The sequence below is a fragment of the Zea mays genome, chromosome 2 (assembly GCF_902167145.1).
Source record: "Zea mays cultivar B73 chromosome 2, Zm-B73-REFERENCE-NAM-5.0, whole genome shotgun sequence".
Taxonomy (NCBI): domain Eukaryota; kingdom Viridiplantae; phylum Streptophyta; class Magnoliopsida; order Poales; family Poaceae; genus Zea; species Zea mays.
In genome coordinates, this window is record NC_050097.1 from 227,664,632 (window position 1) to 227,679,522 (window position 14,891).

The window sequence follows — 14,891 nt, forward strand, 5'->3', positions numbered from 1 at the left end:
AATGGGTGACCGTTCTCGTGTTAAATTACCTTTTATTTGTTTTAAGGGGCGTTTTTTCGGGTACTTTGTGCGGAGGAAGGATGTCCAGTGCCGTGGGCGAGCCGAGCACGGAGGTGTGGGCATAAGAGGAAGGAGGACGCAGGATATGACGGATGCGATCATACCAGCACTAAAGCACCGGATCCCATCAGAACTCCGAAGTTAAGCGTGCTTGGGCGAGAGTAGTACTAGGATGGGTGACCTCCTGGGAAGTCCTCGTGTTGCATTCCTTTTTTTTTGGTTTTATTTTTGTTTGTTTTTCGAACACCAAACCATAGTAAAAATGGGTGACCGTTCTCGTGTTAAATTACCTTTTATTTGTTTTAAGGGGCGTTTTTCGGGTACTTTGTGCGGAGGAAGGATGTCCAGTGCCGTGGGCGAGCCGAGCACGGAGGTGTGGGCATAAGAGGAAGGAGGACGCAGGATATGACGGATGCGATCATACCAGCACTAAAGCACCGGATCCCATCAGAACTCCGAAGTTAAGCGTGCTTGGGCGAGAGTAGTACTAGGATGGGTGACCTCCTGGGAAGTCCTCGTGTTGCATTCCTTTTTTTTGGTTTTATTTTTGTTTGTTTTTCGAACACCAAACCATAGTAAAAATGGGTGACCGTTCTCGTGTTAAATTACCTTTTATTTGTTTTAAGGGGCGTTTTTCGGGTACTTTGTGCGGAGGAAGGATGTCCAGTGCCGTGGGCGAGCCGAGCACGGAGGTGTGGGCATAAGAGGAAGGAGGACGCAGGATATGACGGATGCGATCATACCAGCACTAAAGCACCGGATCCCATCAGAACTCCGAAGTTAAGCGTGCTTGGGCGAGAGTAGTACTAGGATGGGTGACCTCCTGGGAAGTCCTCGTGTTGCATTCCTTTTTTTTTGGTTTTATTTTTGTTTGTTTTTCGAACACCAAACCATAGTAAAAATGGGTGACCGTTCTCGTGTTAAATTACCTTTTATTTGTTTTAAGGGGCGTTTTTCGGGTACTTTGTGCGGAGGAAGGATGTCCAGTGCCGTGGGCGAGCCGAGCACGGAGGTGTGGGCATAAGAGGAAGGAGGACGCAGGATATGACGGATGCGATCATACCAGCACTAAAGCACCGGATCCCATCAGAACTCCGAAGTTAAGCGTGCTTGGGCGAGAGTAGTACTAGGATGCCGACCCCGAGGACCTCCGTCGGGCAAGCCTCGTGTGCCATTCTTTGTTCGTCTTGGACACATCCCCGTTGTTTCGCCCGAGGCCTTGCCTTCGCTAAGAAGCAACCCTGACTAAATCGCCGCACCGACCGACCAAGTCGCAGGAGCATTTAACGCGAAGGTGGCCTGACACCTTTATCCTGACGCGCGCCCCCCGGCAGAGCCGAAGTGACCGCCGTCACTTCGCCGCTCCAATGACCGGTCTGACAGAAGGACAGCGCCGCCTGCGCCACTCCGACTGCAGTGCACTTGACAGAGTGAGACTGACAGGCAGTCAGGCCCTGCCAAAGGCGCCATAGGAAACTCCGCTCCGCCTGACCCAGGGCTCGGACTCGGGCTAAGCCTCGGAAGACGGCGAACTCCGCTCCGCCCGACCCAGGGCTCGGACTCGGGCTAAGCCCCGGAAGACGGCGAACTCCGCTCCGCCCGACCCAGGGCTCGGACTCGGGCTAAGCCCCGGAAGACGGCGAACTCCGCTCCGCCCAACCCAGGGCTCGGACTCGGGCTAAGCCCCGGAAGACGGCGAACTCCGCTCCGCCCGACCCAGGGCTCGGACTCGGGCTAAGCCCCAGAAGACGGTGAACTCCGCTCCGCCCGACCCAGGGCTCGGACTCGGGCTAAGCCCCGGAAGACGGTGAACTCCGCTCCGCCCGACCTAGGGCTCGGACTCGGGCTAAGCCTCGGAAGACGACGAACTCCGCTCCGCCCGACCCCAGGGCTCGGACTCCGCCCTGGCCTCTGCCGAACGACCTCCGTCTCGCCCGACCCAGGGGCTCGGGCTCGGCCTCGGCAACGGAAGACAGACTCGACCCCAGCTTCGGAGGAGCCCCCACATCGCCCGGCCTCGGGCGCGGGCCCGCCACGTCAACAGGGAGCGCCATCATCACCCTACCCCGAGCCGACTCGGGCCGCAGAGAACAAGACCGGTGTCCCATCTGGCTAGCTCCGCCAGATAGGCAATGATGGCGCCCCGCGTGCCCTATGACGACGGCAGCTCTTAGCTCCCTTACGGAAGCAGGGGGACGTCAGCAAGGACTCGACCGCTCCGACAGCTGTCCCTCTGCCAAGCTCCGTTGCGCCTCCGACAGCCACGACATCACACTAGCAGGGTGCCAAGATCTCTCCGGCTGCCACATTGGCATGTACTTAGGGCGCTAGCTCTCCCTCCGCTAGACACGTAGCACTCTGCTACACCCCCATTGTACACCTGGATCCTCTCCTTACGACTATAAAAGGAAGGACCAGGGCCTTCTTAGAGAAGGTTGGCCGTGCGGGACCGAGGACGGGACAGGCGCTCTCTTGGGGCCGCTCGCTTCCCTCACCCGCGTGGACGCTTGTAACCCCCTACTGCAAGCGCACCCGACCTGGGCGCGGGACGAACACGAAGGCCGCAGGATTTCCACTCCTCTCTCACGCCCGTCTCCGGCCACGTCGCTTTCCCCCCTTCGCGCTCGCCCACGCGCTCGACCCATCTGGGCTGGGGCACGCGGCACACTCACTCATCGGCTCAGGGACCCCCGGTCTCGAAACGCCGACAAGTGTCGTGGGCGAGCCGAGCACGGAGGTGTGGGCATAAGAGGAAGGAGGACGCAGGATATGACGGATGCGATCATACCAGCACTAAAGCACCTGATCCCATCAGAACTCCGAAGTTAAGCGTGCTTGGGCGAGAGTAGTACTAGGATGGGTGACCTCCTGGGAAGTCCTCGCGTTGCATTCCTTTTTTTGGTTTTATTTTTGTTTGTTTTTCGAACACCAAACCATAGTAAAAATGGGTGACAGTTCTCGTGTTAAATTACCTTTTATTTGTTTTAAGGGGCGTTTTGGGCATTTTTCGGGTACTTTGTGCGGAGGAAGCATGTTCAGTGTCGTGGGCGAGCCGAGCACGGAGGTGTGGGCATAAGAGGAAGGAGGACGCAAGATATGACGGATGCGATTATACCAGCGCTAAAGCACCAGATCCCATTAGAACTTCGAAGTTAAGCGTGCTTGGGCGAGAGTAGTACTAGGATGGGTGACCTCCTGGGAAGTCCTCGTGTTGCATTCCTTTTTTTGGTTTTATTTTTGTTTGTTTTTCGAACACCAAACCATAGTAAAAATGGGTGACCGTCCTCGTGTTAAATTACCTTTTATTTGTTTTAAGGGGAGTTTTGGGCATTTTTCGGGAACTTTGTGCGGAGGAAGCATGTCCAGTGCCGTGGGCGAGCCGAGCACGGAGGTGTGGGCATAAGGGGAAGGAGGACGCAAGATATGACGGATGCGATCATACCAGCACTAAAGCACTGGATCCCATTAGAACTTCGAAGTTAAGCGTGCTTGGGCAAGAGTAGTACTAGGATGGGTGACCTCATGGGAAGTCCTCGTGTTGCATTCCTTTTTTTGGTTTTATTTTTGTTTGTTTTTCGAACATCAGACCATAGTAAAAATGGGTGACCGTCCTCGTGTTAAATTACCTTTTATTTGTTTTAAGGGGCGTTTTGGGCATTTTTCGGGTACTTTGTGTGGAGGAAGGATGTTCAGTGTCGTGGTCGAGCCGAGCACGGAGGTGTGGGCATAAGAGGAAGGAGGACGCAAGATATGACTGATGCGATCATACCAGTGCTAAAGCACCGGATCCCATTAGAACTTCGAAGTTAAGCGTGCTTGGGCGAGAGTAGTACTAGGATGGGTGACCTCCTCGGAAGTCCTCGTGTTGCATTCCTTTTTTTGGTTTTGTTTTTGTTTGTTTTTCGAACACCAAACCATAGTAAAAATGGGTGACCGTCCTCGTGTTAAATTACCTTTTATTTGTTTTAAGGGGCGTTTTGGGCATTTTTCGGGTACTTTGTGCGAAGGAAGGATGTCCAGTGCCGTGGGCGAGCCGAGTACGGAGGTGTGGCCGTGTGGGCATAAGAGGAAGGAGGACGCAAGATATGACGGATGTGATCATACTATCACTAAAGCACTGGATCCCATCAGAACTCCGAAGTTAAACGTGCTTGGGCGAGAGTAGTACTAGGATGGGTGTCCTCCTGGGAAGTCCTCGTGTTGCATTTCTTTTTTTGGTTTTATTTTTGTTTGTTTTTCGAACACCAAACCATAGTAAAGATGGGACGACCGTCCTCGTGTTAAATTACCTTTTATTTGTTTTAAGGGACGTTTTGGGCATTTTTCGGGTACTTTGTGCGGAGGAAGGATGTACAGTGCCGTGGGCGAGCCGAGCACAGAGGTGTGGCCGTGTGGGCATAAGAGGAAGGAGGACGCAGGATATGACGGATGCGATCATATCAGCACTAAAGCACTGGATCCCATTAGAACTCCGAAGTTAAGCGTGCTTGGGCGAGAGTAGTACTAGAATGGGTGACCTCTTGGGACGTCCTCGTGTTGCATTCCTTTTTTTGGTTTTATTTTTGTTTGTTTTTCGAACACCAAACCATAGTAAAAATGGGTGAACGTCCTCGTTTTAAATTACCTTTTATTTGTTTTAAGGGGCGTTTTGGGCATTTTTTGGGTACTTTGTGCCGAGGAAGGATGTCCAGTGTCGTGGGCGAGCCGAGCACGGAGGTGTGGGCATAAGAGGAAGGAGGACGCAGGATATGACGGATGCGATCATACCAGCACTAAAGCACCGGATCCCATCAGAACTCCGAAGTTAAGCGTGCTTGGGCGAGAGTAGTACTAGGATGGGTGACCTCCTAGGAAGTCCTCGTGTTGCATTCCTTTTTTGTTTTATTTTTGTTTGTTTTTCGAACACCAAACCATAGTAAAAATGGGTGACCGTCCTCGTGTTAAATTACCTTTTATTTGTTTTAAGGGGCGTTTTAGGCATTTTTCGGGTACTTTGTGCGGAGGAAGGATGTCCAGTGCCGTGGGCGAGCCGAGCACGGAGGTGTGGGCACAAGAGGAAGGATGACGCAGGATATGACAGATGTGATCATACCATCACTAAAGCACCGGATCCCATCATAACTCCGAAGTTAATCGTGTTTGGGCGAGAGTAGTACTAGGATGGGTGACCTCCTGGAAGTCCTCGTGTTGCATTCCTTTTTTTGGTTTTATTTTTGTTTGTTTTTCGAACACCAAACCATAGTAAAAATGGGCGACCGTCCTCGTGTTAAATTACCTTTTATTTGTTTTAAGGGACGTTTTGGGAATTTTTCGGGTACTTTGTGCGGAGGAAGGATGTACAGCGCCGTGGGCGAGCCGAGCACGGAGGTATGGCCGTGTGGGCATAAGAGGAAGGAGGACGCAGGATATGATGGATGCGATCATACATGCAACAAAAGCACTGGATCCCATTAGAACTCCGAAGTTAAGCGTGCTTGGGCGAGAGTAGTACTAGAATGGGTGACCTCCTGGGAAGTCCTCGTGTTGCATTCCTTTTTTGGTTTTATTTTTGTTTGTTTTTCGAACACCAAACCATAGTAAAAATGGGTGAACGTCCTCGTGTTAAATTACCTTTTATTTATTTTAAGGGGCGTTTTGGGCATTTTTCGGGTACTTTGTGCGGAGGAAGGATGTCCAGTGCCGTGGGCGAGTCGAGCACGGAGGTGTGGGCATAAGAGGAAGGAGGACGTAGGATATGACAGATGCGATCATACCAGCACTAAAGCACCGGATCCCATCAGAACTCCGAAGTTAAGCGTGCTTGGGCGACAGTAGTACTAGGATGGGTGACCTCCTGAGAAGTCCTCGTGTTGCATTCCTTTTTTTGGTTTTATTTTTGTTTGTTTTTCGAACACCAAACCATAGTAAAAATGGGTGACCGTCCTCGTGTTAAATTACCTTTTATTTGTTTTAAGGGGCGTTTTGGGCATTTTTCGGGTACTTTGTGCGGAGGAAGGATGTTCAGTGTCGTTGGCGAGCCGAGCACGGAGGTGTGGGCATAAGAGGAAGGAGGACGCAGGATATGACAGATGCGATCATACCAGCTCTAAAGCACCGGATCCCATTAGAACTTCGAAGTTAAGCGTGCTTGGGCGAGAGTAGTACAGGATGGGTGACCTCCTGTGAAGTCCTCGTGTTGCATTCCTTTTTTTTGGTTTTATTTTTGTTTGTTTTTCGAACACCAAACCATAGTAAAAATGGGTGACCGTCCTCGTGTTAAATTACCTTTTATTTGTTTTAAGGGGCGTTTTTCGGGTACTTTGTGCGGAGGAAGGATGTCCAGTGCCGTGGGCGAGCCGAGCACGGAAGTGTGGGCATAAGAGGAAGGAGGACGCATGATATGACAGATGCGATCATACCAGCACTAAAGCATCGGATCCCATCAGAACTTTGAAGTTAAACGTGCTTGGGCGAGAGTAGTACTAAGATGGGTGACCTCCTGGGAAGTACTCGTGTTGCATTCCTTTTTTGGATTTATTTTTGTTTGTTTTTTAAAACCAAACCATAGTAAAAATGGGTGACCGTCCTCGTGTTAAATTACCTTTTTTGTTTTATTTGTTTTAAGGGGCGTTTTGGGCATTTTTCGGGTACTTTGTGCGGAAGAAAGATGTTCAGTGCCGTGGGAGAGCCGAGCACGGAGGTGTGGGCATAAGAGGAAGTAGGACGCAGGATTTGACGAATACGATCATACCAGCACTAAAGCATCGGATCCCATCAGAACTCTGAATTTAAGCGTGCTTGTGCGAGAGTAGTACTAGGATGGGTGACCTCCTGGGAAGTCCTCTTGTTGCATTCCTTTTTTTGGTTTTATTTTTGTTTGTTTTTCGAACACCAAACCATAGTAAAAATGGGTGACCGTCCTCGTGTTAAATTACCTTTTTTGTTTTATTTGTTTTAAGGGGCGTTTTGGGTATTTTTCGGGTACTTTGTGCGGAGAAGGATGTATAGTGCCGTGGGCGAGCCGAGCACGGAGGTGTGGGCATAAGAGGAAGGAGGACGCATGATATGATGGATGCGATCATACCAGCACTAAAGCATCGGATCCCATCAGAACTCCGAAGTTAAGCGTGCTTGGGCGAGAGTAGTACTAGGATGGGTGACCTCCTACGAAGTCATCGTGTTGCATTCCTTTTTTTGGTTTTATTTTTGTTTGTTTTTTGAACACCAAACCATAGTAAAAATGGGTGACCGTCCTCGTGTTGAATTACCTTTTTTGGTTTATTTGTTTTAAGGGGCGTTTTGCGTATTTTTTGGGTACTTTGTGCGGAGGAAGGATGTTCAGTGCCGTGGGCGAGTCGAGCACGAAGGTGTGGGCATAAGAGGAAGGAGGACGCAGGATATGACGGATGCGATCATACCAACACTAAAGCACCAGATCCCATCAGAACTTTGATGTTAAGCGTGCTTTGTTGAGAGTAGTACTAGGATGGATGACCTCCTGGGAAGTCCTCGTGTTGCATTCCTTTTTTGTTTTATTTTTTTTGTTTTTCGAACACCGAACCATAGTAAAAATGGGTGACCGTCCTCGTGTTAAATTACCTTTTATTATTTTAAGGGGCGTTTTGGGCATTTTTTGGGTACTTTGTGCGGAGGAAGGATGTTCAGTGTCGTGGGCGAGCCGAGCACGGAGGTGTGGGCATAAGAGGAAGGAGGACGCAGGATATGACGGATGTGATCATACCAGCACTAAAGCATCGGATCCCATCAGAACTCTGAATTTAAGCGTGTTTGTGCGAGAGTAGTACTAGGATGGGTGACCTCCTGGGAAGTCCTCTTGTTGCATTCCTTTTTTTGGTTTTATTTTTGTTTGTTTTTCGAACACCAAACCATAGTAAAAATGGGTGACCGTCCTCGTGTTAAATTACCTTTTTGTTTTATTTGTTTGAAGGGGCGTTTTGGGCATTTTTCGGGTACTTTGTGCGGAGGAACGATGTTCAGTGTCGTGGGCGAGCCGAGCACGGAGGTGCGGGCATAAGAGGAAGGAGGATGCAGGATATGATGGATGTGATCATACCAGCACTAAAGCACCAGATCGCATCAAAACTGCAAGGTTAAGCGTGCTTGGGCGAGAGTAGTACTAGGATGGGTGACCTCCTGGGAAGTTTTCATGTTGCATTCCTTTTTTTGGTTTTATTGTTGTATGTTTTTTACACACCAAACCATAGTAAAAATGGGTGACCGTCCTCGTGTTAAATTACCTTTTTTGTTTTATTTGTTTTAAGGGGCGTTTTGGGCATTTTTTGGGTACTTTGTGCGGAGAAAGGATGTTCGGTGCCGTGGGCGAGCCGAGCACGGAGGTGTGGGCATAAGAGGAAGGAGGACGCAGGATATGACGGATGCGATCATACCAGCACTAAAGCACCGGATCCCATCAGAACTCCGAGGTTAAGCGTGCTTGGGCGAGAGTAGTACTAGGATGGGTGACCTCCTGGGAAGTCCTCGTGTTGCATTCCTTTTTTGGTTTTTTTTCGAACACCAAACCATAGTAAAAATGGGTGACCGTTCTCGTGTTAAATTACCTTTTATTTGTTTTAAGGGGCGTTTTTCGGGTACTTTGTGCGGAGGAAGGATGTCCAGTGCCGTGGGCGAGCCGAGCACGTAGGTGTGGGCATAAGGGGAAGGAGGACGCATGATATGACGGATGTGATCATACCAACACTAAAGCACCGGATCCCATCAGAACTTCGAGGTTAAGCGTGCTTGGGCGAGAGTAGTACTAGGATGGGTGATCTCCTTGGAAGTCCTCGTGTTGCATTCCTTTTTTTTGTTTTTTTTTGTTTGTTTTTTGAACACCAAACCATAGTAAAAATGGGTGACCGTCCTTGTGTTAAATTACCTTTTTTGTTTTATTTGTTTTAAGGGGCGTTTTGTGCATTTTTCGGGTACTTTGTGCGGAGGAAGGATGTTCAGTGCCGTGGGCGAGCCGAGCACGGAGGTGTGGGCATAAGAGGAAGGACACAGGGTATGACCGATGCGATCATACCAGCACTAAAGCACCGGATCCAATCAGAACTCCGAGGTTAAGCGTGCTTGGGCGAGAGTAGTACTAGGATGGGTGACCTCCTGTGAAGTCCTCGTGTTGCATTTCTTTTTTGGTTTTATTTTTGTTTGTTTTTCGAACACCAAACCATAGTAAAAATGGGTGACCGTCCTCGTGTTAAATTACCTTTTTTGTTTTATTTGTTTTAAGGGGCGTTTTGGGCATTTTTGGGTACTTCGTGCGGAGGAAGGATGTTCAGTGCCGTGGGCGAGCCGAGCACAGAGGTGTGGGCATAAGAGGAAGGAGGACGCAGGATATGACGGATGCGATCATACCAGCACTAAAGCACTGAATCCCATTAGAACTCTAAAGTTAAGTGTGCTTGGGCGAGAGTAGTACTAGGATGGGTGACCTCCTAAGAAGTCCTCGTGTTGCATTCCTTTTTTAGTTTTATTTTTGTTTGTTTTTCGAACACCAAACCATAGTAAAAATGGGTGACCATCCTCGTGTTAAATTACCTTTTTTGTTTTATTTGTTTTAAGGGGCGTATTGGGCATTTTTCGGGTACCTTGTGCGGAGGAAGGATGTTCAGTGCCGTGGGCGAGCCGAGCACGGAGGTGTGGGCATAAGAGGAAGGAGGACGCAGGATATGATGGATTCGATCATACTAGCACTAAAGCACCGGATTCCATTAGAACTCTGAAGTTAAGTGTGCTTGGGCGAGAGTAGTACTAGGATGGGTGACCTCCTGGGAAGTCCTCATGTTGCATTCCTTTTTTTGGTTTTATTTTTGTTTGTTTTTCGAACACCAAACCATAGTAAAAATGGGTGATCGTCCTCGTGTTAAATTACCATTTTTTGTTTTATTTGTTTTAAGGGGCGTTTTAGGCATTTTTTGGGTACTTTGTGTGGAGGAAGGATGTTTAGTGCCGTGGGCGAGCCGAGCACGGAGGTGTGGGCATAAGAGGAAGGAGGACGCAGGATATGACGGATGCGATCATACTAGCACTAAAGCACCGGATCCCATCAGAACTCTGAAGTTAAGCGTGCTTGGGCGAGTAGTACTAGGATGGGTCATGGGTGACCTCCTAGGAAGTCCTCGTGTTGCATTCCTTTTTTTGGTTTTATTTTTGTTTGTTTTTCGAACACCAAACCATAGTAAAAATGGGTGACCGTCCTCGTGTTAAATTACCTTTTATTTGTTTTAAGGGGCGTTTTAGGCATTTTTCGAGTACTTTGTGCGGAGGAAGGATGTTCAGAGCCGTAGGCGAGCCGAGCACGGAGGTGTGGGCATAAGAGGAAGGAGGACGCAGGATATGACGAATGCGATCATACCAGCACTAAAGCACCAGATGCCATCAGAACTCCGAAGTTAAGCGTGCTTGGGCGAGAGTAGTACTAGGATGGTTGACCTCCTGTAAAGTCCTCGTGTTACATTCCTTTTTTTGTTTTATTTTTGTTTGTTTTTCAAACACCAAACCATAGTAAAAATGGGTGACCGTCCTCGTGTTAAATTACCATTTTTTTGTTTTATTTGTTTAAGGGGCGTTTTGGGTATTTTTCGGGTACTTTGTGCGGAGGAAGGATGTTCAGTGCCGTGGGCAAACCGAGCACGGAGGTGTGGGCATAAGAGGAAGGAGGACGCAGGATATGATGGATGCGATCATACTAGCACTAAAGTATCGGATCCCATCAGAACTCCGAAGTTAAGTGTGCTTGGGCGAGAGTAGTACTAGGATGGGTGACCTCCTACGAAGTCCTCGTGTTGCATTCCTTTTTTTGGTTTTATTTTTGTTTGTTTTTCGAACACCAAACCATAGTAAAAATGGGTGACCGTCTTCGTGTTAAATTACCTTTTTTGTTTTATTTGTTTTAAGGGGCATTTTGGGTATTTTTCGGGTACTTTGTGCGGAGGAAGGATGTTCAGTGCCGTGGGCGAGCCGAGCACGGAGGTGTGGGCATAAAAGGAAGGAGGACGCAACATATGACGGATGCGATCATACCAACACTAAAGCACGAGATCCTATCAGAACTTTGAAGTTAAGCGTGCTTGGGCGAGAGTAGTACTAGGATGGGTGACCTCCTGGGAAGTCCTCGTGTTGCATTCCTTTTTTGGTTTTATTTTTGTTTGTTTTTCGAACAACAAACCATAGTAAAAATGGGTGACCGTCCTCGTGTTAAATTACTTTTTTTTGTTTTAAGGGGCGTTTTGGGCATTTTTCGGGTACTTTGTGCGGAGGAAGGATGTTCAGTGCCGTGGGCGAGCCGAGCACGGAGGTGTGGACATAAGAGGAAGGAGGACGCAAGATATGACGGATGCGATCATACTAGCACTAAAGCACCGGATCTCATCAGAACTCCGAGGTTAAGCGTGCTTGGGCGAGAGTAGTACTAGGATGGGTGACCTCCTAGGAAGTCCTCGTTTGCATTCCCTTTTTTGGTTTTATTTTTGTGTTTTTCGAACACCAAACCATAGTAAAAATGGGTAACCGTCCTCGTGTTAAATTTCCTTTTTTGTTTTATTTGTTTTAAGGGGTGTTTTGGGCATTTTTTGGGTACTTTGTGCGGAGGAAGGATGTTCAGTGCCGTGGGCGAGCCAAGCACGGAGGTGTGGGCATAAGAGGAAGGAGGACACATGATATGACTGATGCGATCATACCAGCACTAAAGCAACGGATCTCATCAGAGCTCCGAAGTTAAGCGTGCTTGGGCGAGAGTAGTACTAGGATGGTTGGCCTCCTGGGAAGTCCTCGTGTTGCATTCCTTTTTTTGGTTTTTTTGTTTTTCAAAAAAAAAGGGGCGTTTTGGGCTTTTTCGGGTACTTTGTGTGGAGGAAAGATGTTCAGTGCCGTGGGCGAGCCGAGCACGGAGGTGTGGGCATAAGAGAAAGGAGGACGCAGGATATGACGGATGCGATCATACCAGCACTAAAGCACCGGATCACATCAAAATTCTGAAGTTAAGTGTGCTTGGGCGAGAGTAGTATTAGGATGAGTGACCTCCTCGGAAGTCCTCGTGTTGCATTCGTTTTTTTTTGTTTTTTTGTTTGTTTTTCAAAAAAAGGGCTTTTTGGGCATTTTTTGGGTACTTTGTGCGGAGGAAGGATGTTCAGTGCTGTGGGCGAACCGAGCACAAAGATGTGGGCATAAGAGGAAGGAGGACGCATGATATGACGGATGCGATCATACCAGCACTAAAGCACCGGATCCCATCAGAACTCCGAAGTTAAGCGTGCTTGGGCGAGAGTAGTACTAGGATTGGTGACCTCCTAGGAAGTCCTCGTGTTGCTGAAAGGGAATTAGGCTTACACCTTTTTCCTAATTGATTTTGGTGGTTGAATTGCCCAACACAAATAATTGGACTAACTAGTTTGCTCTAGTCTATAAGTTTTACAGGTGTCAAAGGTTCACAATAAGCCAATAAAAAGGCCAAGAAAAGGGTTCAAACAAGAGAGCAAAAGACAACCCGAAAGGCACCCTGGTCTGGCGCACCGGACTGTCCGGTGTGCCACCAGACAGTGTCCGGTGCACCAGGGAACTCGACGCCCAACTCTTCACCTTCGGGAATTTTTAGAGGAGCTCCGCTATAATTCACCGGACTGTCTGGTGCACCACCGGACAGTGTCCGGTGCCCCAAGGAAGAGCAACTCTGAACTCGCCGCCTTCGGGAATCCACTCCGCTATAATTCACCGGACTGTCCGGTCAGTCACCGGACATTGTCCGGTGCACACCAGACTGTCTGGTGTGACCGTGGAGCAACGGCTACTTTGCGCGCAACGGTCGACTGCAACACATTAAATGCGTGCCTGCGCGCGCAGAGGAGCAGAGCACGCGCGGGTGGCACACCGGACAGCCTACAGGGCCTGTCCTGTGCACCACCGGACAGCCAGGCGGACCCACAAGTCAGAGCTCCAACGGTCGGAACCCAATGGCCAGGTGACGTGGCTGGCACACCGGACAGTGTCCGGTGGCACACCGGACTGTCCGGTGCGCCCGTCGACAGCAGCCTTCCAACGACCACTTTGTGGTGGTTGGGGCTATAAATACCCCAACCACCCCACATTCATTGGCATCCAAGTTTTCCACCTTCCAACTACTTACAAGAGCTAGCATTCAATACAAGACACACCAAAGAGATCAAATCCTCTCCCAACTCCACACAAAGCTTTAGTGATTAGTGAGAGAGATTTGTTGTGTTCATTTGAGCTCTTGCGCTTGGATTGCTTCTTTTTCTCGTTCTTTCTTACGATCATCTCAATTGTAATCAAGGCAAGAGACACCAATTGTGTGGTGGTCCTTGCGGGAAGTTTGGTTCCCAATTGATTGAGAAAAGAAGCTCACTCGGTCTAAGTGACCGTTTGAGAGAGGGAAAGGGTTGAAAGAGACTCGGTCTTTGTGACCACCTCAACGGGGAGTAGGTTTGCAAGAACCGAACCTCGGTAAAACAAATCATCGTGTCTCGCTCTTTATTCGCTCACGATTTGCTTTGCGCCCTCTCTCTCGGACTCGTTTATATTTCTAACGCTAACCCGACTTGTAGTTGTGATTAAGTTTATAAATATCAGATTCGCCCTATTCACCCCCCCTCTAGGCGACTTTCAATTGGTATCAAAGGTCGGTGCTTCATTAGAGCCTAACCGCTCGAAGTGATGTCGGGCGATCACGCCAAGAAGGAGATGGTGACCGGCGAGAAGCCTGCTACAAGCCACGGGAAGACTCCATCGGGAGAGTCCTACAACAAAGGGAAGGGGAAGGAAAAGGAATCCCCTTCACACAAGTCGTGTCGGAGCGGTGACAAGAAAAAGAAGATGAGGAAGGTGGTTTACTACGAGACCGACTCCTCGTCGCCATCCACCTCCGGCTCCGACACGCCGTCCATAACTTCTAAGCGCCATGAGCGCAAGAAGTTTAGTAAGATCCCCCTACGCTATCCTCGCATTCCTAAACATACGCCTTTACTTTCCGTCCCATTAGGCAAACCACCAACGTTTGATGGTGAAGATTATGCTAGGTGGAGTGATTTGATGCGATTTCACCTAACCTCACTCCACAAAAGTATATGGGATGTTGTTGAGTTTGGTGTACAGGTACCATCCGTAGGGGATGAAGATTATGATGAGGACGAAGTGGCCCAAATCCAACACTTCAACTCCCAAGCCACAACTATACTCCTCGCCTCTCTAAGTCGAGAGGAGTATAATAAGGTGCAAGGGTTGAAAAATGCTAAGGAGATTTGGGACACGCTAAAGACCACGCACGAAGGAGATGAGGTGACCAAAATCACCAAGCGGGAAACAATCGAGGGGGAGCTCGGTCGCTTCCGTCTTCGCTAAGGGGAGGAGCCACAAGACATGTACAACCGGCTCAAAACCTTGGTGAACCAAGTGCGCAACCTCGGGAGAAAAAATGGGATGACCACGAAATGGTTAAGGTTATTCTTAGATCACTTGTTTTCCTTAACCCTACTCAAGTACAATTAATTCGTGGCAATCCTAGATATACACTAATGACTCCCGAGGAAGTAATCGGGAATTTTGTGAGCTTTGAATTGATGATCAAAGGCTCAAAGAAGATCAATAAGCTTGATGGCCCCTCCACGTCCGAAGCACAACCGGTCGCATTCAAAGCGACGAAGGAGAAGAAGGAGGAGTCTACATCAAGTAGACAACCAATCGACGCCTCAAAGCTCGACAATGAGGAGATGGCGCTCATCATCAAGAGCTTCCGTCAAATCCTCAAGCAAAGGAGGGGGAAGGATTACAAACCCCGCTCCAAGAAAGTTTGCTATAAGTGTGGTAAGCCCGGTCATTTT

At 49.0% G+C, this 14,891-nt stretch overlaps 32 non-coding genes and 2 pseudogenes across 32 annotated transcripts; all 34 read left to right on the forward strand.

The window, feature by feature from the left end:
* Positions 1 to 150: 150 nt before the first annotated feature.
* LOC118476573 (5S ribosomal RNA) lies at positions 151 to 269 on the forward strand. The gene has a single exon (XR_004856688.1). It is a non-coding gene; the product is annotated as a 5S ribosomal RNA (ribosomal RNA).
* Positions 270 to 470: 201 nt separating this feature from the next.
* On the forward strand, positions 471 to 589 carry LOC118476574 (5S ribosomal RNA). The gene has a single exon (XR_004856689.1). It is a non-coding gene; the product is annotated as a 5S ribosomal RNA (ribosomal RNA).
* Positions 590 to 789: 200 nt separating this feature from the next.
* LOC118476575 (5S ribosomal RNA) lies at positions 790 to 908 on the forward strand. Its single transcript, XR_004856690.1, has one exon. It is a non-coding gene; the product is annotated as a 5S ribosomal RNA (ribosomal RNA).
* Positions 909 to 1,109: 201 nt separating this feature from the next.
* LOC118476580 (uncharacterized) lies at positions 1,110 to 1,238 on the forward strand (annotated as a pseudogene).
* A 1,596-nt stretch (positions 1,239 to 2,834) lies between these two features.
* On the forward strand, positions 2,835 to 2,953 carry LOC118476577 (5S ribosomal RNA). Its single transcript, XR_004856696.1, has one exon. It is a non-coding gene; the product is annotated as a 5S ribosomal RNA (ribosomal RNA).
* Positions 2,954 to 3,161: 208 nt separating this feature from the next.
* On the forward strand, positions 3,162 to 3,280 carry LOC118476579 (5S ribosomal RNA). The gene has a single exon (XR_004856699.1). It is a non-coding gene; the product is annotated as a 5S ribosomal RNA (ribosomal RNA).
* A 208-nt stretch (positions 3,281 to 3,488) lies between these two features.
* Positions 3,489 to 3,607, forward strand: LOC118476578 (5S ribosomal RNA). Its single transcript, XR_004856698.1, has one exon. It is a non-coding gene; the product is annotated as a 5S ribosomal RNA (ribosomal RNA).
* A 208-nt stretch (positions 3,608 to 3,815) lies between these two features.
* Positions 3,816 to 3,934, forward strand: LOC111590912 (5S ribosomal RNA). The gene has a single exon (XR_004856702.1). It is a non-coding gene; the product is annotated as a 5S ribosomal RNA (ribosomal RNA).
* A 216-nt stretch (positions 3,935 to 4,150) lies between these two features.
* Positions 4,151 to 4,269, forward strand: LOC111590923 (5S ribosomal RNA). The gene has a single exon (XR_004856713.1). It is a non-coding gene; the product is annotated as a 5S ribosomal RNA (ribosomal RNA).
* A 217-nt stretch (positions 4,270 to 4,486) lies between these two features.
* LOC111590913 (5S ribosomal RNA) lies at positions 4,487 to 4,605 on the forward strand. Its single transcript, XR_004856703.1, has one exon. It is a non-coding gene; the product is annotated as a 5S ribosomal RNA (ribosomal RNA).
* Positions 4,606 to 4,813: 208 nt separating this feature from the next.
* On the forward strand, positions 4,814 to 4,932 carry LOC111590905 (5S ribosomal RNA). The gene has a single exon (XR_004856692.1). It is a non-coding gene; the product is annotated as a 5S ribosomal RNA (ribosomal RNA).
* Positions 4,933 to 5,138: 206 nt separating this feature from the next.
* On the forward strand, positions 5,139 to 5,256 carry LOC111590934 (5S ribosomal RNA). Its single transcript, XR_004856724.1, has one exon. It is a non-coding gene; the product is annotated as a 5S ribosomal RNA (ribosomal RNA).
* A 216-nt stretch (positions 5,257 to 5,472) lies between these two features.
* On the forward strand, positions 5,473 to 5,592 carry LOC111590927 (5S ribosomal RNA). The gene has a single exon (XR_004856718.1). It is a non-coding gene; the product is annotated as a 5S ribosomal RNA (ribosomal RNA).
* A 207-nt stretch (positions 5,593 to 5,799) lies between these two features.
* LOC111590909 (5S ribosomal RNA) lies at positions 5,800 to 5,918 on the forward strand. The gene has a single exon (XR_004856697.1). It is a non-coding gene; the product is annotated as a 5S ribosomal RNA (ribosomal RNA).
* A 208-nt stretch (positions 5,919 to 6,126) lies between these two features.
* On the forward strand, positions 6,127 to 6,244 carry LOC111590922 (5S ribosomal RNA). Its single transcript, XR_004856712.1, has one exon. It is a non-coding gene; the product is annotated as a 5S ribosomal RNA (ribosomal RNA).
* Positions 6,245 to 6,444: 200 nt separating this feature from the next.
* Positions 6,445 to 6,563, forward strand: LOC111590918 (5S ribosomal RNA). Its single transcript, XR_004856709.1, has one exon. It is a non-coding gene; the product is annotated as a 5S ribosomal RNA (ribosomal RNA).
* Positions 6,564 to 6,776: 213 nt separating this feature from the next.
* On the forward strand, positions 6,777 to 6,895 carry LOC111590938 (5S ribosomal RNA). The gene has a single exon (XR_004856729.1). It is a non-coding gene; the product is annotated as a 5S ribosomal RNA (ribosomal RNA).
* A 214-nt stretch (positions 6,896 to 7,109) lies between these two features.
* LOC111590911 (5S ribosomal RNA) lies at positions 7,110 to 7,228 on the forward strand. The gene has a single exon (XR_004856701.1). It is a non-coding gene; the product is annotated as a 5S ribosomal RNA (ribosomal RNA).
* A 215-nt stretch (positions 7,229 to 7,443) lies between these two features.
* On the forward strand, positions 7,444 to 7,562 carry LOC111590940 (5S ribosomal RNA). The gene has a single exon (XR_004856731.1). It is a non-coding gene; the product is annotated as a 5S ribosomal RNA (ribosomal RNA).
* A 204-nt stretch (positions 7,563 to 7,766) lies between these two features.
* On the forward strand, positions 7,767 to 7,885 carry LOC111590936 (5S ribosomal RNA). Its single transcript, XR_004856726.1, has one exon. It is a non-coding gene; the product is annotated as a 5S ribosomal RNA (ribosomal RNA).
* A 214-nt stretch (positions 7,886 to 8,099) lies between these two features.
* LOC111590943 (uncharacterized) lies at positions 8,100 to 8,218 on the forward strand (annotated as a pseudogene).
* Positions 8,219 to 8,433: 215 nt separating this feature from the next.
* On the forward strand, positions 8,434 to 8,552 carry LOC111590907 (5S ribosomal RNA). Its single transcript, XR_004856693.1, has one exon. It is a non-coding gene; the product is annotated as a 5S ribosomal RNA (ribosomal RNA).
* Positions 8,553 to 8,738: 186 nt separating this feature from the next.
* LOC111590925 (5S ribosomal RNA) lies at positions 8,739 to 8,857 on the forward strand. The gene has a single exon (XR_004856715.1). It is a non-coding gene; the product is annotated as a 5S ribosomal RNA (ribosomal RNA).
* A 211-nt stretch (positions 8,858 to 9,068) lies between these two features.
* Positions 9,069 to 9,187, forward strand: LOC111590914 (5S ribosomal RNA). The gene has a single exon (XR_004856704.1). It is a non-coding gene; the product is annotated as a 5S ribosomal RNA (ribosomal RNA).
* A 213-nt stretch (positions 9,188 to 9,400) lies between these two features.
* Positions 9,401 to 9,519, forward strand: LOC111590916 (5S ribosomal RNA). Its single transcript, XR_004856707.1, has one exon. It is a non-coding gene; the product is annotated as a 5S ribosomal RNA (ribosomal RNA).
* A 214-nt stretch (positions 9,520 to 9,733) lies between these two features.
* LOC111590931 (5S ribosomal RNA) lies at positions 9,734 to 9,852 on the forward strand. Its single transcript, XR_004856721.1, has one exon. It is a non-coding gene; the product is annotated as a 5S ribosomal RNA (ribosomal RNA).
* Positions 9,853 to 10,068: 216 nt separating this feature from the next.
* Positions 10,069 to 10,192, forward strand: LOC111590939 (5S ribosomal RNA). The gene has a single exon (XR_004856730.1). It is a non-coding gene; the product is annotated as a 5S ribosomal RNA (ribosomal RNA).
* A 208-nt stretch (positions 10,193 to 10,400) lies between these two features.
* LOC111590932 (5S ribosomal RNA) lies at positions 10,401 to 10,519 on the forward strand. Its single transcript, XR_004856722.1, has one exon. It is a non-coding gene; the product is annotated as a 5S ribosomal RNA (ribosomal RNA).
* A 215-nt stretch (positions 10,520 to 10,734) lies between these two features.
* On the forward strand, positions 10,735 to 10,853 carry LOC111590915 (5S ribosomal RNA). Its single transcript, XR_004856705.1, has one exon. It is a non-coding gene; the product is annotated as a 5S ribosomal RNA (ribosomal RNA).
* A 215-nt stretch (positions 10,854 to 11,068) lies between these two features.
* LOC111590920 (5S ribosomal RNA) lies at positions 11,069 to 11,187 on the forward strand. Its single transcript, XR_004856710.1, has one exon. It is a non-coding gene; the product is annotated as a 5S ribosomal RNA (ribosomal RNA).
* A 206-nt stretch (positions 11,188 to 11,393) lies between these two features.
* On the forward strand, positions 11,394 to 11,511 carry LOC111590924 (5S ribosomal RNA). Its single transcript, XR_004856714.1, has one exon. It is a non-coding gene; the product is annotated as a 5S ribosomal RNA (ribosomal RNA).
* Positions 11,512 to 11,724: 213 nt separating this feature from the next.
* On the forward strand, positions 11,725 to 11,843 carry LOC111590921 (5S ribosomal RNA). The gene has a single exon (XR_004856711.1). It is a non-coding gene; the product is annotated as a 5S ribosomal RNA (ribosomal RNA).
* Positions 11,844 to 11,987: 144 nt separating this feature from the next.
* Positions 11,988 to 12,106, forward strand: LOC111590942 (5S ribosomal RNA). The gene has a single exon (XR_004856732.1). It is a non-coding gene; the product is annotated as a 5S ribosomal RNA (ribosomal RNA).
* A 147-nt stretch (positions 12,107 to 12,253) lies between these two features.
* On the forward strand, positions 12,254 to 12,372 carry LOC111590929 (5S ribosomal RNA). The gene has a single exon (XR_004856720.1). It is a non-coding gene; the product is annotated as a 5S ribosomal RNA (ribosomal RNA).
* Positions 12,373 to 14,891: the final 2,519 nt, after the last annotated feature.